This window comes from Bufo gargarizans, chromosome 1 (assembly GCF_014858855.1).
Source record: "Bufo gargarizans isolate SCDJY-AF-19 chromosome 1, ASM1485885v1, whole genome shotgun sequence".
Taxonomy (NCBI): domain Eukaryota; kingdom Metazoa; phylum Chordata; class Amphibia; order Anura; family Bufonidae; genus Bufo; species Bufo gargarizans.
Window position 1 is genome coordinate 489,632,943 of NC_058080.1, and position 25,229 is coordinate 489,658,171.

Genomic DNA, 25,229 nt, shown 5'->3' on the forward strand with positions numbered 1-25,229 from the left:
CAAAATTTTTAACTACATGCAATTGCAAACGTATTTAGATCCAGGTGCTGGTTTGAAAACAGAATATTTTTCATGGGACAACCCCTTTAAAGTATACATGTAACTGTTGTTTCAGGTAATTTTTCATAATAAGCTACCATGAGGTATAACACTAATTCTGGCAACTATATGACTTCTTTATGGAATTTGTTTGCTGTTTTCCCCTCTGCAATCTTTTATTTTATATATATATATATATATATATATATATATATATATTTTTTTTTTTTTCTTCATTTTCTGAGCTGGTGAGTAGAGACTAGCTGGTTTCATGTCTGCCTACAGGATATGGAGTAACAGGAAAAACTTCTTCCTAACTCTCTGCAACATACCTTCAGAAGCCACAGCAGCAATGGAGGACATTACACAGCAGAACTAAGCAGCTGAGATGTAAATCCAGCAGTTAAAGAAGACAGTATATGACTTCTAAGCAAGCTGTCTTTGTATCTGTCTCTTTGCCCATCTGTAGCAGCCTCTCCCTTTTCATCCTGCCTCTCTATAGACTTTTGTGTAATATAATCCTCCAATGAGTAGGTAGCATGTCTACACTAAGGATGGATCTGGGCAGTGAATTGGCAGTGAAGGGGAGAGCAGGAGAAGATTCTGGCAGAAAGAAAAGGAAACACCTCGATGTGATAACACTTATTACAAAGTTTCCTATATCGACTTGTTCTATTCATTTAATAAAAAAATACAATGACACCTCTTTAAAAAATGTTTTTATTGTGCAAAAGAGCAAATAAAAAATAAATGTTTGGAATCAACGCATTTGTACTGACTCATAAAGTAAAGTTAATTTGTAATTTTTACAGCACGCAAAACAGCAGAAAAAAAAACAAGGAGCAATGGCAGTATTGCTGATTGTTTAGCATGCCACCCCCAAAAAAGTTAATATAGGCTAATAAAAAAATTATGTGTACCATAAATTTAGTGTTGGGCGTAAATATTCGAATATTAATCGCGAATATCAGCACTTCGAGAATTCGCAAATATTTAGACTACAGTGATATATATTCGTAATTTCAAATATTCTAGATTTTTTTTTTAGTAACCTACCTTCTTGCTTGTGGGCCAATGAGAAGGCTACAATGTCTTTGTCTGAGCTTAGCAACATCCCTAGCAACCAATAGGAAAGTTGCCTACCCCTTACTACTGTATATAAGAACCTCCCCAGCAGCCCTTGTATGCAGTTTTTGCCGTTCTGAGAGAGACAGCAGTGTTATTGCTGTGCTCTGTGCTTTCCTGTGTCTTTACATTAGATAGTTAGTGGGAGATAGTCAGTTCAGGTTAGATAGTGATATAGTGTAGCTGATAGGTTCTGCTGTCCATACATACAAGCCACATACATAATGCTGTATGTATGCTACATATGTGAGATTGTGCATAAACTCTGCCTGTAAATGTTTATGTTTAAATTGTATTGAGGCTGTCATTTGGCATTCCGCGCACTAGAAGCCACTGTTTTGCAGCACAGTCAGCACACTCTGGGATCTGCATATGCAAAGCAGATGATGACTCATGCTAGCTGATTCTGAAAACCAGGAAGTGCTGATCTGACATAGTGGAAGCAATGTTCTTTGAGAGACTGAAACCAATTCCATCCTGGCTTGCGGATGTCCGGGAGTGAATGGACACGCAGAGGAAGGAGATTTGCTGTTGTCCTCTTACTGGATCCGGCTCTTTGAAAGAGAGATTGCTCAAGGAAGACAGTGTACAGCGTGTGGGCAGAAGTCTTATTATCAAGGAAGTCCGCACGGTTGCTGAGAGGTTGGTGGCCATCCCGGGTAAGCGGCATCCTCGGGCCCAGAATGGACGCAGGTCAGTACATCTGGTTACTGATTGTATTCTACTGTGTGGCGCCTGAAGTAACAGAGACTAGCCTAGGCCTTATAGTAGTTAGATAGATAGGGTTATATGTTTTGCTAGGCCTTACTGTACTGGACTGCGGCGCAGTATTTGACTTGCAGGCTCTGCTGTCTGCGCCATCGGGCTAGGCCTGTCCCTCGGACAGGGACGGTGACTGTGGGCCTGGGGTATAACTTAGTCTTTGTATATTTATATTGTTGTGCTTTCACAATTGTTAAAGTAAAGTTTCTGTTCTTGCATATAAAGCTGGTGTCAGTGTCGCTTTTCTTGTCTGTGACTTCGCTGTATCCTGGGGAGCCCACCCCGATACACGGCTTACAACTTGGCATAGTCGGCAGGATACAGCGAGCGTTATGGACGGGAACGCGGCAGGAGATCGTCCCCCGGTGCCATTGGTGCCGGATCAGGACCCAGCCCATGGTGCACAGGCACAAGTCCAGCTTCCTCCCAACAATATGGCTACCCCAGTAGGATACATCCCTGTAGGGGTCCTGCTGCGTCATCTGCCAAAGTATGATAGTAGAAACATGACATTGCAGGACTGGACTGAAAGGGTGTGAAGTGCGGTTAAAATATGTAACCTGACCCCCGAACTGCGGGCCGAGGTTGCGTTGGGAGCCCTAGAGGGTGACGTCAGGCGGACAGTGATGGTAAGGCCTGACTCCGAGAGAGATACCCTAGAGAAGATATTCTCCCTGCTATAGAGAGCCCAAGGGGGACGGGCCAAAGTTGTACAGTTACGGAGTCACTTCTTTAACCGACCCCAGCGAGAGGGCGAGACCCTGATGCAATATTCCAATGCTCTACAGGAGACGCTGAATGAGATACAACGACAAGACCCTGAGGCCATAGGCGGGAGGATAAGTTCATAGTGTGGCTCTCCAATAAATTCTTACAAGATAAATTACAAGAGATGACCCGAACAATGGCTGATATAACATTCTACAATGTCTACTTAGTCGCCGTAGAGAGAGAGGAAGAGCCCATACCTGCGGCAGCAAGAGTGGTGAATAGCACACATATTTCAAGGGACCAGCCGGGATCTGAAGAATCAGAGTCCTTAAAGGATGTGGTCCAGGCCCTGCGGGCGGAATTGAAAGAGCTTTGGCTGGAAGTGTCCCAGATGAAGGCAGAACCATCCCGGCGTCTGGAAACGGTCCCCACACCGCATGCCACTCCACCCAGAGCAACCCCGGTGAGGGAGCCGGCCAGAAGAGAGCCCCTCTGTTGGGCTTGCCGAAAGTACGGCCTTATGGCCAGAGAGTGCCAAGAACAGGTAGCGACTGAGCCGACGTTAAACTTCCGACCACTGCAGTAGCTGGGCATCCAGCGGCGGTGCACCAGAAGTTAAGCCCTCTGCGTGAAGAAAGTGACTTGTATGCCAGCAGCCCCATATTAGAAGCCGAGATGGAAGGCCGAAAGTTCTGCTGCCTAGTTGATACAGGGTCAGAGTGTACCCTAATGACTCTGGAGTTCTTCGAGAGGCACTTCGGGCATATGATGGAGCCCGAAGACGGGAGCGTCATCAGGCTGACGGCTGCCAGTAATAGAGAGATGGATGTCCGAGGGATAGTCTTGATGCGGGTCCGACTGTTTGGGCAAGACATCGGCAAGGAAGGGGTCGTGCTGGTGGACCATTCGTCCCGGAAAGGAATGGACATGACCCATGGCATGAATATACTGAGAGACCTAGACCATCAACTCTATACCAAGGAAGGGCCAAAGTACTGGCAACGGGTGACCGCACACCGGCCTACCCAGAAGGTCTTACAACAGATGGTGAGGAGCTGTAGCCTGCAAAAGAGTAACCTGTCCGGGCGGGCCATTGGAGACGTGAGGGTGCTACGGAGGACCCCGCTGAAGATCCCACCTCGACAAGAGCGAATATTGATGCTGCCAGTGGGGGCTGGACGACGATTGAATGGACTGGAGGTCCTAATCGAACCCGCTAATCAAGAAGAAGCGCAGATTCACCCACTGGTAGCCCGGGCCCTCGCCGTTGTGAAGGACGGATGTGTGCCTATACGCTGCTGTAATGTTGAGGACTGCGAGTTAACCGTCCCCGCAAACACCCTGCTGGCCAAAGCTTGTGTCCGAAGGGGGTATCGCTCGACGAAGGGGCTTCACGCTGCAGCCTGATAGGAGATCAGCCTGGACCTATGCCATGGAGATCCATTCAATGGAAACCCTGACAGCCGAGTGGAACGGTCGAGTGATCATGGCCCGTATGGGGGTGGACTGCAGAACCCTGACCCCGGGGGAACAAAAGCTGCTGGAAGACACCCTCTGGGAATTTCAGGAGACCTTCTCAAGACATAATGAGGACTTTGGGTGTGCTACTGCTATTGAACATGAAATCCCAACCGGCGATGCTGCTCCGATCAGGGAACGTTACCGGCAGATCCCACCTAAGATGTATCAGGAGGTGAAAGATATGGTGGCCAGCATGTTGGAGAACCGGGTGATCCAGGAGAGTCAAAGTCCGTGGGCTGCTCCGGTAGTCTTGGTGCGGAAGAAAGACGGGAGTCTCCGGTTCTGCGTGGATTATCGGAAGCTGAATGCTCAGACTGTCTGGGATGCCTACCCCCTTCCGCGGATTGAGGAGTCATTATCAGCCCTAAGCCAAGTTCTTCTCAACTCTTGACCTGGCTAGTGGGTACTGGCAGGTGCCGGTGGCCAAGAAGGATAAAGCCAAGACGGCCTCCATTCTACCTATGGGACTCTATGAGTTCAACTGGATGTCCTTCGGACTCTCCAATGCTCCGGGGGCATTCCAGCGATTGATGGAACACTGTCTGGGGGACCTCAAATTCGAATCAGTATTGATATACCTGGATGGCATAGTAGTGTTCGGGGCTTCCTTTGAAGATCACCTCCAGAAGCTGCGACAAGTCTTGGGACGGCTACAAGACCATGGGCTCAAGATCAAGCCAAAAAAATACCAGCTGTTCCGACAGCAGATAGAGTACTTAGGACATGTGGTCACCCACGAGTGGGGTAAAACCGGCCCCCAGCAAGGTGGAGGCCATTCAGAAGTGGCCCCGGCGAGGTACGCTACGGGAGGTACGGGCGTTCGTGGGACTGGCCGGCGACTACAGGAGGTTTATACCCAAATTCTCTCATCTGGTGGGCCCGTTAAACAAGTTGCTAAGAGGCACGGCTGGGGGCCCGAAGAAACGCCCCATCGACTGGGGCCCCCGGCAACAAGAGGCCTTTGAAGCGGTGAAAGAGGCGCTGACCAATGCCCCGATCCTGGCTTACGCGCGGTTTGATACCCCATTCCTGCTGTATACTGATGGAAGCCTACATGGTCTGGAGTCCAGGATGGACGGGAGAGAGTCATTGCCTATGGGAGCCGGTCCCTAAGAGAGTCAGAACGCACCCCTGATAACTATAGCTCCTTTAAACTGGAACTACTGGCACTGGTGTGGGCCATGACCAAAAGGTTTGCAGAATACCTGACAGGTGCAGAAGTGACCGTAATGAGGACAACAACCCGTTGGCACACCTGGAGAATGCCAAGCTCGGTGCACTCACGTGCCGGTCCGGTAGGGAGAACGGCAATGCCGATGCACTCTCTCGAGTTCCAGTAGGACAGTTGACTCAGAGAGCCGATGAGGAGTTAGAGGATACTGAAACTCCTGACCTTGGCCACTTACCTCTGTTCCTGGATGTGGCACATTCAAGTGGGGTGGCGTCTGGAATGACGCTAGTGCTGGGGAAAACGTTGACTGATTGGGAGAGAGTCCAGGATAGTTGTCGGGATTTGTGGAACGTGAAAGAATGGGTTCGGAGCAAGATCTGGCCTCGGCCAGAAGAACGAGCCCGCCTGATCCCAGAGGACCAGAAGTTGTTAAGGCAGTGGGACAAGCTGACAATTACCCAGGGCCTCCTGTGCCGGATCATATACTTACAGTCAGAGTTGCAGTATCGGCAACAGATTGTCATTCCCATGTCGTTGGGACTAGAGGCCGCCAGGGAAGCTCATGAAAAGGGAGCTCATTTTGGGAGCGAAAAAACGTTCAAGTGGCTCCAATGGCTGGTATACTGTCCAGATCTGGCCGACATGGTGGCTGCGGCATGTCTCAAGTGTCGATCCTGTGGGTTGAGTAAGAGTACTGAACAGCGGGCTCCTGTGCAGACCATCTGCACCTCAGCGCCCCTAGAACTTCTGATGATCGATTATGTACAGATTGGGTACTCTACCTCGGGACACTCGTACTGTCTAGTCATGACAGATCACTTTACCAAGTATGCGGTGGCTGTGCCCACCAGAGACCAAACCGCAGAGTCGGCCGCCGAAGCTGTCTGTAAATACTTTATACAGGTGTTCGGGTGTCCACGGAAGATACATTCTGACCAGGGAGCATGCTTTCAGGGTACTCTAATGAATGAACTGTACCAACTGTATGGGATTGAACGCTCCCGCACCACTCCGTATCACCCACAAGGTAGCGGGGCCTGCGAACGCTTCAATCGCACCTTGCTTCAGATGCTGCGGACTCTGGAAGACAGTTAAAAAGCCCAGTGGCCCGCATACCTACCTGAGTTGATGTGGGCCTATAACAAAAGAGTACACAGTACCACCGGATACTCTCCACATATGCTCATGTTGGACGAGCCGGACGGGAGATTAAAGATCTCCATATGCCCAACCCGATTGAGCCCCCACCGAGAAGTACCAACGCATGGGTGCAGGAGCACCGCCGCCGGTTGAGAGCGGTCCACAAGGTTGTGGGGGAGCGCCTGGGACAGGTGATACACCCTAACCCAAGACCAGTGCAGAAAGATGGGTATGTTCCGGGTGATCGGGTGATGGTCAAAGCCAAACGGCCGTCTGGGAAGTTGGATGGACGGTGGGAGGCAGTTCCATACACGGTGAAGAGAAGGGTAGACCCCGCCATTCCGGTCTATGAGGTAGAGCCAGTAGGGACAGGGGGACCCTCACGGAACTTACACCGTAATATATTGAGATATTGCAATTTTGATTAGCCAGTGTGTGTGGAGGGGGTGCCTCCTCAAGCTCCGAGTATGGAGGAAAGTCCCTCAGATGAGGAAGAGGAGAGATGGTGGGTTGTCCCTGCCCAGGTGTCCACCGAGGTTCCGGCTGTGACAGGTTTGCCACCCAGGTGCAATGCTGAACAGTCAACAGCTCCTCTCTTGTCAAATATGCCTGATGTCCCCAGTACTTCTGAAACCTTCAATCTGAGAAGGTCAGCGAGGCCCAATGCTGGTGAGTTTGTATGGGGAGAGTTGCCAAGTACGACAACTTCGAGTGGGGTGGCATGTTAGATTGTGCATAAACTCTGCCTGTAGATGTTTATGTTTAAAGGGACACTGACAGGCCCAATAACCATAATTAGCTGTACATATGTATGTACAGGTCTTCTAATGTGCATTAAAAACATATAAGTATCCCCCCTGTCCACATTATGTATGGACGGCTGTTGGGCTGATGCTGGCTGGGCACAAGAGAAGCTGAAAACCCGCCCCTTGGACAGAAAGAACAGCGATTAGTTCAGGTTATAAAACGTGAGTTAACTGTATTCATAATGTGGACAGGGGGGATACTTATATGTTTTTAATGCACATTAGAAGACCTGTACATACATACAGTCATGTGAAAAAATTAGGACACCCTTTGAAAGCATGTGGTTTTTTGTAACATTTTTAATAAAAGGTTATTTCATCTCCGTTTCAACAATACAGAGAGATTAAAGTAATCCAACTAAACAAAGAAAACTGAAGAAAAGTCTTTTCAAGATCTTCTGTAAATATCATTCTACAAAAATGCCTATTCTAACTGAGGAAAAAGATAGGACACCCTCACATGTATTCCCTCTTAAATTGGCTCAGATCTCACACAGGTATATCACACCAGGTGCACATAATTAGTAGATCGTTACTCTGCATGTTGAATGAGGCTTGCCCTATTTAAACCTCAGACATTTAGTTTGGTGTGCTCCTGACTGTTGAAGTGAGAGTGAGCACCATGGTGAGAGCAAAAGAGCTGTCAGAGGACTTCAGAAAAAAGATTGTAGCAGCCTATGAGTCTGGGAAGGGATTTAAAAAGATCTCAAAAGATTTTGAAATCAGCCATTCCACTGTCCGGAAGATAGTCTACAAGTGGAGGGCTTTCAAAACAACTGCCAACATGCCCAGGACTGGTCGCCCCAGCAAGTTCACCCCAAGAGCAGACCGCAAGATGCTAAAAGAGGTCTCCAAAAACCCTAAAGTGTCATCTCGAGAACTACAGCAGGCTCTGGCTACTGTTGATGTAGAAGTACATGCCTCTACAATCAGAAAGAGACTGTACAAGTTTAACTTGCATGGGAGGTGTGCAAGGAGGAAACCTTTGCTTTCCAAGAGAAACATCGAGGCCAGACTGACATTTGCCAGAGATAAAGTTGACAAAGACCAGGACTTCTGGAATAATGTTCTTTGGACAGATGAGTCCAAAATTGAATTATTTGGACACAACAGCAGAGGACATGTTTGGCGTAAACCAAACACAGCATTCCAAGAAAAGAACCTCATACCAACTGTGAAGCATGGAGGTGGAAGTGTCATGGTTTGGGGCTGCTTTGCTGCAGCAGGACCTGGTCAGCTCACCATCATAGAATCCACGATGAATTCTACTGTGTATCAGAAGGTGCTTGAAGAACATGTGAGACCATCAGTTAGAAAATTAAAGCTGAAGCGGAACTGGACCATGCAACATGACAATGACCCAAAACATACTAGTAAATCAACCAAAGATTGGCTGAAAAAGAAGAAATGGAGAGTCCTGGAATGGCCAAGTCAAAGTCCAGATTTGAATCCCATTGAGATGCTGTGGGGTGACTTGAAAAGGGCTGTACGTGCAAGAAACCCCTCAAACATCTCACAGCTGAAAAAGTTCTGCATTGAGGAGTGGGGTAAAATTTCCTCAGACCGATGTCGAAGACTGGTAGATGGCTACAAGAACCGTCTCACTGCAGTTATTTCAGCCAAAGGAGGTAACACTCGCTATTAGGGGCAAGGGTGTCCTATCTTTTTCCTCAGTTAGAATAGGCATTTTTGTAGAATGACATTTACAGAAGATCTTGAAAAGACTTTTCTTCAGTTTTCTTTGTTTAGTTGGATTACTTTAATCTCTCTGTATTGTTGAAACGGAGATGAAATAACCTTTTATTAAAAATGTTACAAAAAACCACATGCTTTCAAAGGGTGTCCTAATTTTTTCACATGACTGTATGTACAGCTAATTATGGTTATTGGGCCTGTCAGTGTCCCTTTAAATTGTATTGAAGCTGTCATTTGGCATTCCGGGCACTAGAGGCCACTGTTTTGCAGCACAGTCAGCACACTCTGGGATCTGCATATGTAAAGCAGATGATGACTCATGCTAGCTGCTTCTGAAAACCAGTAGTGCTGATCTGACATGGTGGAAGCAATGTTCTTTGACAGACGTCTTATTATCAAGGAAGGCCGCACGGTTGCTGAGAGGTTGGTGGCCATCCCGGGTAAGCGGCATCCTCGGGCCCAGAACGGATGCAGGTCAGTACATCTGGTTACTGATTGTATTCTACTGTGTAGCTCCTGAAATAACAGAGACTAGCCTAGGCCTTATAGTAGTTAGATAGATAGGGTTATATGTTTTGCTAGGCCTTACTGTACTGGACTGCGGCGCAGTATTTGACTTGCAGGCTCTGCTGTGTCCGCCACCGGCTAGGTGTGTCCTCTTTAGCGGCACGGCCCGACTTGCAGGCTCTGCTGTGTGCGCCATCAGGCAAGGCCTGTCCCTCGGACAGGGACGGTGACTGTGGGCCTGGGGTATAACTTAGTCTGTGTATATTTTTATATTGTTGTGTTTTCACAATTGTTAAAGTAAAGTTTCTGTTCTTGCATATAAAGCTGGTGTCAGTGTCACTTTTCTTGTCCTGGGGTGCCCACCCCGGTACATGGCTTACACATACATACATACATAGTGCTGTGATGTCGCATCATTAGTGCCAATTTCGGAATCGCGAATATATTGGAGCACGCCATCGGCATATAAAGCTATTGTAATATTCTGCCTTGCCAACCATTTTCTCCAGTCTCAGGAAACTTCTAGCAGCTTGAAAAATGTAGCTATAGTGACCCACGCCTGTATTTCATGCGCATTACACGAATATTACATTGCTGATTTTTTGCGATCAAGAAAATAATCTCAAATTCGCGAATTCGCTAATAAATGATGGATATTCTACCAAATATTTGCAAAATATCGCAAAATCGAGTATTTCCCCTGCTGTTCATCACTACATAAATTGGGGCAAACTCATCCTGCAAAAAAAAGCCCTCATACAGCTATTTCAGAACTATGAAAAAGTTATTGCTCCAGGGATGAGGACATTTTTTTAACAATCTCTTGGTCCCTAACATACAAAACAGGCTGGGCCTACTGGCACATAAAGGGGGGCGGTTACTGGTACATAAGGGGGCGGCTACTGGCACATAAGGGGGGGCTCTGGCTACTGGCACATGAATGGGGGCATATCTTACTGGCAGATTATTGGGGGCACTATAGGGGCATCTACTGAGGCTAAAAAGAAGGGGTATTTTATATGGGGGCTCTGTATAGGGGCATTTTATACTGGGACACATTATGGTGGGTACTATGTGGAAGGGGGGAGGAGCACTATAAGGGTCATCTACGGGGGCACTGAGAAGGGGTATTTTATATTGGCACATTATGGGAACATTAGCTCAACTGGGGGCATTACAAAGGGGTATGTTTTGCACATTATAAGGAGAATTATTACTACTGGGGGGGGGCATTATGGTGGGCTTTATTACTCCCCCATGGTATGAGCCCCTAGTAGCAGCACCATCGTCTCCCTGCACTGCTATCCCTCTGCCCCTTCTCTAAATCCTTATTATGAAATCTTTGTCATTAGGATAAAGCACAACATCAGGTCCGCCGAGCCCCCGGCCAAAGTGTTGAAGTGGCGTCCGAGATCCCCAAGGGCCAAGCCAAGTAATTGTAAGTTTTTATGGGGGTTCTACAAAAGAGCTATCGTGGGGCACGTTCATATTCGTGTTTACACACGCGTTTTAAAATGAATGCTTTCTCCTATTATAAACATATAAATAATGACGCAACGCTGTGGGGCTGGTATGCAGCTTTTTCCAGGGCTGGTTTTTATCCCCAGTCTGGCCCTGATTAACGGTACAGTGAGAAGTGACTTGTTGCCCAGCACAATACATGTATGGCACAATGAAAAAAACGGTCACCATGCGTAAGAGCTGACAGGCAGCCATCTTAGCTGTGGGCCTAGGCAGGTTGTACCTTCCCCCTGCAGCCCTCATCAGCTGGCCAATTGCAACTTCCTCCTTGTAAAAACCAGTAAGGGAAATCCAGGTGTGCGGCGTGGGGAACTGGTGCTGAAATGGACAGTCAAGTCTGCAGGACAGTTTTATATAATTGTGCTTTTTTTAATTATCTTGTAAATATAATAAAGTGTGCATGAGTGAAGCCTGTGGCTATGGTACTTTACTATCTAGTGATTTTCTTTGGCAAGAGAAGAGTGCTAGTGCAGAGGCGAAAACAGCAATGAATGCCTGCAATAAAAAAGCAGCAGTGTCAATGGTGAGACAGAGGTGAGTAGTGCCTGGAGGAAAGTGACGGATTTTTGCACACATTCACACGACATTTGCTTGTGTGCGTCCTGCAACCGTTGAGTGACGATCAGTTCCATTCATTACTGATCATAACTGTGTTCAGTTTTCCATGCAGGTTTTTTTTATTGTAGGAAATACTACCACACATGGAGTACTGTGTACAGTTCTGGGCTCCTGTGAACAAGGCAGACATAGCAGAGCTTAAGAGGGTTCAGAGGAGGGCAACTAAAGTAATAACTGGAATGGGTGGACTACAGTACTTTGAAAGATTATCAAAATTAGGGCTATTCACTTTAGAAAAAAGACGACTGAGGGGAGATCTAATAATTATGTATAAATATATCAGGGGTCAGTACAGAGATTTATCCCATCATCTAATAATCCCCAGGACTGTGACTGTGACGAGGGGACATCCTCTGCGTCTGGAGGAAATAAGGTTTGTACACAAACATAGAAGACGATTCTTTACGGTAAGTGAGACTATGGAACTCTCTGCCTGAGGAGGTGGTGATGGGGCGTTCACTAAAAGAGTTTAAGAGGGGCCTGGATGTATTTCTGGAGTGTAATAATATTACAGGATATAGCCACTAGAGATGGGTCATTGATCCAGGGAGTTATTCTGATTGCCTGAGTCGGGAAGGAATTTTTTTCCCCTTAACCCCTTGAGGATCGGGCTCATTTTCACATTAAGGACCAGGCCATTTTTTGCAAATCTTACCAGTGTCACTTTATTTGTGAATAACTTTAAAACGCTTTTACTTATCCAGGCCATTCTGAGATAGTTTTTTTCATCACATATTGTACTTCATGACACTGGTAAAATGGAGTCCAAAAAATTCATTTTTATTTTGAAACATTAGCAAATTTCCAAGTTTCAATTTCTCTACTTCTATAAATACATAGTAATGCCTCTAAAAATAGTTATTAATTTACATTCCCCATATGTCTACTTCATGTTTGGATCATTTTGGGAATGCCATTTTATTTTTTGGGGATGTTACCAGGCTTAGAAGTTTAGAAGCAAATCTTGAAATTTTTCAGAAATTTTCCAAAATCCACTTTTTAACCCCTTAAGGACATAGGACGTACCGGTACGCCCTATTTCCCGAGTCCTTAAGGACCAAGGACGTACCAGTACGTCCTAACTTTAAAATCGGCATTCCGGCGCCGCAGGGGTTAATTTGAACAGAATGCCGGCTGAAATCATTCAGCCGGCATCCTGTTAAAACGCCAGGGGGGGTCATGTGACCCCCCCGTGTCGGCGATCGCAGCAAACCGCAGGTCAATTCAGACCTGCGGTTTGCTGCGCTTTTTGCAGTTTCTGATCCCCGCGGTCCCTGACCGCGGGGATCAGAAACTTTAAAGTGCCTAAAATCAATATAGTACACCCCCCCTGCACCCCTGCATGATTTGATGGCGGCGGGTGGTGCAGGGGGGGTGTCGCAGGCGGTGGGGGAGGCGGGCGGTGCGGCAGGCGGGATCGCGATCCCCCGCCCGCCTCCCATTGCGTAATCGTTGGTGTACAGTGGGTATACCAGGGTGCCAGCACATTGCTGGCACCCTGGTATAAACGGCTGACATCGTTGATGCGATGTCAGCCGTTTAACCCTTTCCATACAGCGGTCCGTACGGACCGCTGTATGGAAAAGGTTAACAGTAAGAGGGAGCTCCCTCCCTCTCCGATCGGGGGGCTGCTGTGCCTTTGCAGCCCCCCGATGGGAGAGAGTCCCCAGACAGCCCCCCAAAGCCCCGTCCTCACCCTTCCCCGTCTGCGAAGTTGTGGCAGACGGGGAAGGTTCCCATGGCAACAGGACGCCTGCTCAGGCGTCCTGCTGTCCATGGTGCTGAACAGATCTGTTCTGAAAGCATAGATCTGTTCAGTGTAAGTAAAATACAGTACAGAAACCTATATAGGTTCTGTACTGTATTTTACAGACATCAGACCCACTGGATCTTCAAGAACCAAGTGGGTCTGGGTCAAAAAATAAAAAAAATAAGTGAAAAAAGTTAAGATTAAAAAAAAAACCATTTATCACTGAATAAAAATTAAAAAAATAAAATAAACTACACATATTAGGTATCGCCGCGTCCGTAACGACCTGATCTATAAAACGGTCATGTTACTTTCCCCGCACACTGAACGCCATAAAAATAAAAAACTATGAGAAAATTGAAATTTTGCCCACCTTACTTCCCAAAAAAGGTAATAAAAGTGATCAAAAAAGTCGCATGTACGCCAAAATAGTACCAATCAAACCGTCATCTCATCCCGCAAAAAATGAGACCCTACTCAAGATAATCGCCCAAAAACTGAAAAAACTATGGCTCTTAGACTATGGAAACACTAAAACATCATTTTTTTTGTTTCAAAAATAAAATCATTGTGTAAAACCTACATAAATAAAAATAAAGTATACATATTAGGTATTGCCGCGTCCGTATCGACCGGCTCTATATAAATATCACATGACCTAACCCCTCAGGTGACCACCGTAAAAAATAAAACTGTGTAAAAAAAGCAATTTTTTGCCATCTTACGTCACAAAAAGTGTAATAGCAAGCGATCAAAAAGTCATATGCACCCCCAAAATAGTGCCAATCAAACTGTCATCTCATCCCGCAAAAAATTAGACCCTACTCAAGATAATCGCCCAAAAACTGAAAAAACTATGGCTCTCAGACTATGGAGACACTAAACAATTTTTTGGTTTTAGAAATGAAGTTATTGTATAAAACTTACATAAATAAAAAAAATTGTATACATATTAGGTATCGCTGCGTCCGTGACAACCTGCTCTATAAAATTACCACGTGATCTAACCTGTCAGATGAATGTTGTAAATAACAAAAAAAATACATGCCAAAAAAGCTATTTCTTGTTACCTTGCCGCACAAAAAGTGTAATATAGAGCAACCAAAAATCATATGCACCCTGAACTAGTACCAACAATACTGCCACCCTATTCCGTACTTTCTAAAATGGGGTCACTTTTTTGGAGTTTCTACTCTAGGGGTGCATCAGGGGGGCTTCAAATGGGACATGGTGTCAAAAAACCAGTCCAGCAAAATCTGCCTTCCAAAAACCGTATGGCATTCCTTTCCTTCTGCGCCCTGCCGTGTGCCCGTACAGCGGTTTACAACCACATATGAGGTGTTTCTGTAAACTACAGAATCAGGGCCATAAATAATGAGTTTTGTTTGGCTGTTAACCCTTGCTTTGTAACTGGAAAAAAAATATTAAAATGGAAAATCTGCCAAAAAAGTGAAATTTTGAAATTGTATCTCTATTTTCCATTAAATCTTGTGCAACACCTAAAGGGTTAACAAAGTTTGTAAAATCAGTTTTGAATACCTTGAGGGGTGTAGTTTCTTAGATGGGGTCACTTTTATGGAGTTTCTACTCTAGGGGTGCATCAGGGGGCTTCAAATGGGACATGGTGTCAAAAAAACTGTCCAGCAAAATCTGGCTTCCAAAAACCATACGGCGTACCTTTCACTCTACGCCACGCTGTGTGGCCGTACAGTAGTTTACGGCCACATATGGGGTGTTTCTGTAAACGGCAGAGTCAGGGCAATAAAGATACAGTCTTGTTTGGCTGTTAACCCTTGCTTTGTTAGTGGAAAAAATGGGTTAAAATGGAAAATTACGCAAAAAAATGAAATTCTCAAATTTCATCCCCATTTGCCAATAACTCTTGTGCAACACCTAAAGGGTTAACAGAGTTTGTAAAATCCGTTTTGAATACCTTGAGGGGTGTAGTTTATAGAATGGGGTCATTTTTGGGCGGTTTCTATTATGTAAGCCTCGCAAAGTGACTTCAGAGCTGTAGTGGTCCCTAAAAATTGGGTTTTTGTAAATTTCTGAAAAATTTCAAGATTTGCTTCTAAACTTCTAAGCCTTGTAACATCCCCAAAAAATAAAATATCATTCCCAAAATAATTCAAACATGAAGTAGACATATGGGGAATGTTAAGTCATCATAATTTTTGAGGGTATTACTATGTATTACAGAAGTAGAGAAACTGAAACTTTGAAATTTGCTAATTTTTCCAAATTTTTGGTAAATTAGGTATTTTATTATGCAAAAAATTATTTTTTTTTACTTTATTTTACCAGTGTCATGAAGTACAATATGTGACGAAAAAACAATCTCAGAATGGCCTGTATAAGTAAAAGCATTTTAAAGTTATCAGCACTTAAAGTGACACTGGTCAGATTTGCAAAAAATGGCCTGGTCCTTAAGGTGAAAATGAGCCTGGTCCTTAAGGGGTTAAGGACCAGTTCAGGTCTGAAGTCACTTTGTGAGGCTTACATAATAGAAACCACCTATTGACCCCATTCTAGAAACAACACCCCTCAAGGTATTCAAAACTTATTTTACAAACTTTGTTAACCCTTTAGGTGTTCCACAAGAATTATTGGCAAATGGAGATGAAATTTCAGAATTTAAATTTTTGGGCAAAATTTTCCATTTTAATTCATTTTTTCCAGTAACAAAGAAAGGGTTAACAGCCAAAAAAACCTCAATATTTATTGCCCTGATTCTGTCGTTTATAGAAACACCCCATATGTGGTCGTAAACTACTGTACGGGCACACGGCACGGTGTAGAAGGAAAGGAGCGCCATGTGGTTTTTAGAAGGCTGATTTTGCTGGACTGGTTTATTTACACCATGTCCCATTTGAAGCCCCCCTCATGCACCCCTAGAATAGAAACTCCATAAAAGTGACCCCATTTTGGAAACTATGGGATAAGGTGGCAGTTTTGTTGGGACAATTTTTAGGGTACATATGATTTTTGGTTGCTCTATATTACATTTTTTTGAGGCAAGGTTACAAAAAATTGAAATTTCATCTCCATTTGCCAATAACTCTTGTGGAACACTTAAAGGGTTAACAAAGTTTGTAAAATCAGTTTTGAATACCTTGAGGGGTGTAGTTTCTTAGATGGGGTCACTTTTATGCAGTAGGGGGCTCATTTTTTGCGGGATGAGAGGACGGTTTTATTGGCACTATTTTGGGGTGCATATGACTTTTTGATGGCTTGCTATTACACTTTTTGTGATGTAAGGTGACAAAAAAAGCACCTTACATCACAAAAAGTGTAATAGCAAGCAATCAAAAGGTCATATGCACCCCAAAATAGTGCCAATAAAACCGTCCTCTCATCCTGCAAAAAATGAGCTCCTACTTAAGACAATAGGCTAAAAAAAAAAAAAAAAAAACGGACTATGGAGATACTAAAATGTTTTTTTTGTTTAAAAAAGGATATTATAGGGTAAAACCTAAATAAATTTTACAAAGTAGACATATTAGGTATTGCTGCATCCATAAGAATCTGCTCTATAAAAATAACACATGACCTAACCCCTCAGTTGAACACAGTCCAAAAAATAAAATAAAGACGAAAAAAAAGCCATTTTGTACACCGTCTTTATTTTATTTTGACTGTGTTCCTGTGAGGGGTTAGGTCATGAGAGCTATAGTATTTTTTTTCTCTGGGCGATTGTCTGTGGCTAAATAGAATTATAATTGGGGAAGGGGATTATAAATTTAGCACTCCATGGAAGTGTGGTACTCCCTGAAGCAACCGTCAATGCAGAGGCCCGGATGATCGGGGCACGTGTCACACTGAGTGGTGGTGTCCTTCCATATCCACCTCCTGTGACACACTCTGCACTTTTTTGGGGACCGTCCCTTCTTTTCAGTATGGGGGACCACACCTGGAAAGTGTTGGCCAGGGGCGATCCGGGCGCCTCCAGTTCCCGAGGTACTCCGGCCTGCTCTTTCCCGGTCAGAAAAGATCAGGTCCTTGAGGACTACCTCATAGAACTGCAGAGAGATCAACTCCTCCCATATACCGATTGTAGTCATCGATACACCCGGGCTTGAGGACCGTCGCGGTACCTTGCACAGGGACAGGGGTGATGCCGTTACTTTGAATTGTGGACAGTACAAAGACATCCCTCTTGTCCTTATATCTGACCAGCAACAGGTTTCCACTGGTAAGGGCACGGGTCTCACCCCTGGGGATAGGCACCTGGAGGGGGTAGGTAGGAAGGCCGCGTTGATTTTTCCGCACGGTCCCACAAGCCGACGTGGATCTGGCGGCGAGGGACTGGAACAAGAGGATACTAGTATAAAAGTTATCCACGTACAGGTGGTAACCCTTATCTAGCAGTGGGTGCATAAGGTCTCACACAAGTTTCCCGCTAACACCCAGAGTGGGGGGACATTCTGGGGGTTCAATACGGGAATCTCGCCCCTCGTACACACGAAACTTGTAAGTGTACCCTGAGGTACTCTCACAAAGTTTGTACAGCTTCACGCCATACCTCGCCCGCTTAGAGGGAACATACTGGCAGAAAATGAGTCTCCCCTTGAAAGCAACGAGAGACTCATCAACAGCAACCTCCCTTCCAGGTACATAGGCCTCCAGAAATTTGGCCCCGAAGTGATCGATGACCGGCCTGATTTTGTACAGGCGGTCATAGGCAGGATCACCTTGGGGGGGGGGGGGGGGGGGGGGGGTAACATGCTGCATTATCTGCATAATGCAGGCATTTCCGAATGGCCTTAAAACGGGAATGTGTCATGGCCATACAGTAGAGTGGGGTCTGGTAGAGGACGTCCCCACTCCAGTACTGCCTGACACTGGTTTTTTTGACTAGGCCCATGTGCAGTACGAGGCCCCAAAATGTCCTTATCTCGGTTGCACTGACTAGCCAAAACGGAGCCTGGGTGTTGAGCAATGAACTGTTGGGCGTACAAGTTTGTTTGCTCCACCATTAGATTCGCTAAGTGGTCACTGAAAAAAAACTAAAATAGTCATATTCAGTGAAGCCCACTGTGGGAATCTGGATTCCTGGTTGGCCAACAAAATCAGGAATCACGGGCTCAAAATCCTCTGGGCTACACCATGCAAGTTCACCGGTAGAGGGCTCAGGTGGACTTATCTGGTGGGCCGGAAAACTAGTACGAGCCCCAGAGCTGCTCGTACTAGTGTGGGCCACAGGGTCCCTGGCATGGGGGTCTACTTGCTCCGCCTTGGGGCTCATCATCATCACTAGATGAGGAGGATGCGGATGACAAGAGGAAAGTGGGGTCATCCTCGTCCTCACTGGGGCTCTCGGAGTCGGAGGCAAGCAGGGCGTATGCCTCCTCGGCCGAGAACGTCTGGCGGGCCATAGGGGAGTGTGTGTGTGTGCGTGTGTGGAAAACTTTATTTACTGTGTGTGGGGGGACGGGTGTTCACGTACACTTACCCTTAAACCTAACAACAACAAAAAAAAACAGCCCCAAAAAAATTAAAACAATTTTTTTTTTTTACAAAAATAAATAAAAAGATTCAAACTCTCTGATCAGTGGTGGGGTGGGTGATGCGCTAACAATGGTCGGACGCTAAGAGTCCCGACCACAGTCAGCGTACGCAAAAAAAAAGAAGAAATAAATGCGCCCCAAAAAATGTGTGTGGAGGGTGGGGGGGCAAGCTGCAGCACCCCTGGAGGGTCTAGGGTCACACAGGCTGTGGACCCCAGACACCCAATCAGGTGCCAGATGGGGGGTGCTGGGCACAGATGAGGGGTGCTGGGCTCCACGAGGCCCCTCTCTCCACGGCTCCAGGACGTGTGGAGGAGGAGAGCAGAGCTGGGGGAACCTAACCACCGCCCGCCCGTGCAGCCAATAGGAAGCGATCCTGGGAGGTGATGTCACCGCCACCTCCCAGGATCCTAAGATGGTGATTGGTGGTGTATTATCACACCACCGATCACCATTCTATTCCAGGTTATCGGGTCACCGGAGAACCGAATAACCCGGAAAAGCAGCAAACCGCAGGTCTGAATTGACCTGCGGTTTGCTGTGATCGCCGATACAGGGGGTCACAGGACCCCCCTCGGCATTGTCACAGAGTGCCTGCTGAATGATTTCAGCAGGCACTCTGTTCCGATCACTGTACGCCGCGCGGCGGTGATCGGAAATACACAGGGCCTACCTGTACGTCCTGTGTCCTTAACCCTTCCCCCTTCCTGAACAGGACTAATTTTGCAAATCTGACATATCTCACTTTATGTGTAATAACTTTCGAACGCTTTTACTTATCAAAGCCATTCAAAGATTGTTTTCTCGTGACACATTGTTCTTCATGCTAGTCATCAATTTGAGTCAATATATTTCACCTTTAGTTATGAAAAAATCCCAAATTTACACACAATTTTTTTTCACAATTTTCAAAATTTCTATTTCTCTGCTTTTAAAACAGAAAGTGATACCTCATAAATATTTATTACTTAACATTCCCCATATGTCTACTTTATGTTGGCATCATTTTGGAAATGTCATTTTATTTTTTTAGGACGTTAGAAGGCTTAGCAGTTTAGAAGCAATTCTTCAAATTTTTAAGAAAATTGCCAAAACCCACTTTTTAAGGACCAGTTCAAATTTTGTCAGGACCTTGTCTCGGTTGAGACGAGAGAGCATCCCCAGTCTGAGCCTTCAGCCTCAGCTGGTTTAAAAGCAAGCAGCACCTCCAGAACTCCAGGAAGACCCATTCCCTGTGAGCTAACTGTGAGTAACATCCAGAGACCAGGAGAAGCCAAATTCCTCCTCAACTAGTCAGTCCCATACACAGCAAAAGATAGAGCAGAAGACAGATTCCTGCCATATTCTCCAGGCACATGATAGGAGCAGAAGAGATATTGATCCCTGCCATACATTGCTAATACCTGCTGGGACCCAAGGACTATTGCTGTATCTCATGTGGACTAATGGTTCCTCCAGTAAAGACAAGTTGAATTATATTACAAGTCTGGATCTCATTCATTACTACCAAGTTCCTCAATTACTCCTACTAGCAAAGCACTCATTTATTGCAAGTGAGCCAGGATCCAGGAGTCCAGCCGTACCAAGGTAGGAGACACCGTTGACACTATACCTACTACTATACAGAGACATTATCCCACACTGGCATTCCTCACCTGGTACGTGAGTTGCAACACCTTAAAGGGCCCTGTGACTGTACCCTGCGCACGCTGCAATTGGCATCACAAACAAAAACGATAGACTTCTATATCCATATCCGGACCCACTGCATAATTTTGGCGTCCGCCTAACCGTACCACGGTCCTGCTCATTGCAATCGGAAGATGCGCAACTACAGGCGCACGCTGGTAGACGCGCTTCTGAGAGCATTCCCGACTGACGCCGGGGGACAAGTGGAATCCCAAGGTGAAGGCAGGGGAGGAGGAAGAGGTCACCAATGCAGCTGTATCAGCGCCAGCACCGCAGAAGGCAGGGTTAGCATGGCCGACATGTGGAAAAGCTTTGTCACCTCGCCGCAACAACCGGCCCCAACTGCTGATATGGAGCGAGTTAGCAGGAGGCAGCATTTGAACAACATGGTGGAACAGTACCTGTGCACGCGCCTACATGTACTGACTGATGGTTCTGCCCCATTCAACGTCTGGGACTCCAAATTGTCCACATGGCCTGAGCTTGCCCTGTATGCCTTGGAGGTGCTGGCCTGCCCTGCAGCCAGTGTACTCTCTGAACGTGTATTTAGCACGGCAGGAGGCCCTTATTACAGACAGATGCAGCCGCCTGTCCACAGCCAGCATGGCCTTTTGCAGCCCTCTAGCTCTTTCCATTACATTTTCACAGCCATTTTAGTACTCAAAAGTTCGGGTCCCCATTGACTTCAATGGGGTTCGGGTTCGGGGTCAAGTTCGGGTCCCGTACCTGAATTTTTCTTTTCAAGTTCAGCCGAACCTGAACATTCAGGATGGAAGCGCTCATTAGTATTTGCCCCATAAGACGCAGTGACATATTTCCTCCACTTTTGGGGGGGGGGGGGAATCTTATGGGGTGAAAAATACTGTATCTTAGTGGAGTCCTATGTCAGTGAAAATTGTGTCCAGGGATAAGTGTTCAGAGAGCGCTCCTCCAAATCTTGGATGAACACCCCGCTTTTCTATGGAATTTAGGGCACTATAAAAAAGAAAAAGGAATCTCTTCACCTTGCAACAAAAGACCTCAACACGTCATCTACCAGCGCCTGGGAGCTGAAGTCCGTGATCCTCACATTGGACTAAGACCTTAAGATCAGCTGTGAGAGACACGTGGGACGCGAGTAACTCCGCAGCCGGGACGCCGGCTCATAGAACGGAGGAAAGACTTACCAGCAAGTCCCATTAGACCAACAGTACAGGCGGAGGTAAGCCCACACTCGTGGGTAAAATACTATGAGGCATTGTATCAAGATACGAGAAGGTGAAGTGAACAAACTGTAATAGTCATTCACTAAGGACTTTTCTCTTCAGCAATTGAATTACAACAAATTGAAACAGTATATAGCTGGCACAATAGGAACTAGATACTGTTCACAAAAGGTATCAAGTGCGTAAAAAGTATCAAATATGTGGAGCGCTCTCTGAACACTTATCGCATGAGTGCAGGTGGCATCAAATAGAGGATTGAGCATGCGCGGGCCCGACGCGTCACCAGAGAGACTTACATACCACACCCTATAAGTATCCAATATCAAAATACGCAATTGGGCATATACTTAAAAGGATTATCTGTGTGTGTGTATATATAAACTAAAACATAAATAAAGCTAAAGAAAACTAAGTGAGTAAAAGTGATTGAGCAAATAATGATCGTGACAAAACAGTGAACAAATACAAAATTATGGTGCATAATTAATGAATATATGAAATTATCAGGAAATGTAAATGTATGTGCTGTATAAGAGATATATGCCAGATTAGAAAAGTACAAAATAAAAATAATGATAATAAAAATTAATATAAATAATAATGTAGCACACAAAAACCTGAAAGAAATGTTTGTTGTTAAGACACGATTACATACGAACGTAGGTGATGCAAATGAACCAAATGCTGTATGAATGTGCAAAATGTGCAAGTTAATAAAATGTGCATGTTGTGAGATTGTGGGAATTAGTGAATCACAAATTGCAACATAATTATAATTACACAAGACAAAAACACCCATATCACACAATTATGGATATACCAATCCTGCAATGAATAGTGCAAAAAAAACAAATCAATTTCCTATTAAAATGTAGCATTCATATTCAAAATTAAAATACAATAAATAAATAATTATAAGATGGAATGAATACAAACCATAAGATATACACTACTGTCAGAAAATAGAAGACTAAAGTGGCAGACCTAAAACATGAGGTATTGCTAAATCCCAAAGTGATGTGTAAATCAATAACAAAATAAAATCATTAAATCACTAAAAACAAATCACAATTAAAAACAAGGAGTATGCAGAACCAGGAGACTCCTATAAGAATGACGAGAAGCCAGAAGACTCATTCAGGCCATTTGGGCGCAGAGTGTTCAATTTCCAAATCCGCTTGCATTCTACTTGGGCAAGTTTGCTAGAAATGTCACCACCACGCATATTTTTTGGTATGCAATCGATAGCCCGCACCTTCAAACCCATCGGATCACAACAATGATGGAATTTAAAATGCATTGCGATCGGTTTCAATTTAGACTCATCTTTTTCATCTCGAGCTGATGCAATATCGCATACATGCTCCCTTACTCAAATTTTCAATTCTGTTGTGGTAAGACCCACATATACTTTCATACATGGGCATGTTGCGTAATACACCACTGCTGTACTGGAACATGTCAAACGATGAGTAATTTGAAAAATCTTCTCACCGGGGGTATCTGTAAATTCTGTAGCCCTCACCATATTGGTGCAAATGCCTACCTCGGTTTACCGAATCCTTGAAAAATTGGGGGAATCCGTTTGATGTAGAAACTCTTTACCAAAGGGTCCCTCAAATTTCTAGATCTTCTTGCCACCAATGAGGGGCCCGAGGCGGCATATTTTGAAACAACCGGACCTGTTAATAAGATCGGCCTAATTTTTTCCTGGCAGGCTCTCATCTCATGCCATCTGGAATGATAATTCGTAATAAACCTTACTTTGTCATCCTCCTATTTCTCTTTCCAGAAATAGAGACGGTCAAAGCGAGTGCATGACTTTGCTCTTCTATATGCCGCCTTGATGGATCATTGACTGTATCCCCTGTTGGAGAAGCGTTGTCTCAATTCATCTGCATGTTATTCAAACATACCATCGGTGGAACATATCCTACGTGCCCGCAAGAACTGTCCAAAATTGATCTGATCATCAGTGAAGGGTGAGATGAAGATTCATGTAAATAAGAATTCACCACAGTTGGTCTCCTAAAGATTTTAGTGTTGGGCGAGCATGCTTGGCCGAACACTATTTTGACTCGAGTATTGCAATGCTCGGCACATTGCGGTGTTCGGCCGAAAACCGCGTGTGCTCGAGTGCGATGCTCGAGTCTCCTCCCGGCACATTTGTTGCCTGCTTCGCAGCCAATAAACATGAGGGTAGGTACTGGTACTCACTGTAATGCCGTGGCTATGTTGGTTACTGGCATTACAGTGACACGTGGCTATATAGCACCCGATGAACGTGGTTCGGCTCAGTCTTAGTCAGGGCGAGCTGCAGCAGAAGGGACAGATAGTGAAGGGACAGGATTTTTTTTTTTTTTTTAGGCAGGGTTTAGTGTTGAAAGGTGTTAGAGACCCAAAAGTCCTATATATATTAATATTGTTTTATCTGGCTGCAATTTATATTATTAGCTCAACCTGTGCTAAATTGCGTGTAATTCTTTGGCCGCTCCTGACAGTGACACAACCTCTGCTACATCTGTTGTGTTACATTTGTGCATCCTAAATATCTATGACATTCAGCACAATTGTTTGGCCGCTGCTGACAGCGACATTACCTGTGTTACATCTCCTGTATAACATTTGCGCATCCTAAATATCTGTGACATTCAGTGTCATTTTTTCTTAGCCGCTGTTGACAGCGAAATTACCTGCGCTACATCTCCTGTATAACGTTTGTGCATCCTAAATATCTGTGACATTCAGTGTAATTTTTTTCTTAGCCACTGGTGACAGCGACATTACCTGCGCTACATCTCATGTATTACGTTTGCGCATCCTAAATATCTGCAACATTCAGTGTAATTTATTTGTGCATACACCTACAAAACCGTGCTACTGTATGCGTGACATACTTGCAAGCATATATACCATTTAATATGCTCAACGCGAGCAGAAAGGGATGGGGAAGTGACCGTGCTGCTGATGGTGCACGCAGAGACCATGGCCCTGGGCGCAGTTAAACTGTGCCTGCTGCCAGAGCACAAGAAAAACAATCATCCACGATACCTAGCTTCGTGTCCCAGTTTGCAGGGTGGCACAGGACACCACTCTGGAAGTCACACCGATACGACCAGGCGGTCGGTTGGATTGCAGCAGATCATGTTTCTAGTCGGTAAAGCACCACCCTGTCTTCCACAAAGTCTAGTCTCAGTAGCCAAGAGTCTGGTCAACAGAATCCTCACCCTGATCCTCCTTCCTCCCTCCATGGAGAGTCTTGGCAAACAAGTGATCCCACACTTGAATCTTCCAAGGAGTTCTTTTAATCGCCATTCCTTGATTTGGGCCTCTCACCAAGCCCGCTTGAAGAGGGACATGAGGAGATCTTGTGCACTGATTCACAATCTCTTGAGCACCCACAGTCCGAAGAAGATGACGGTGGGGAACGGCAATTCGTGTTTCATGAGATGGATGTTGATG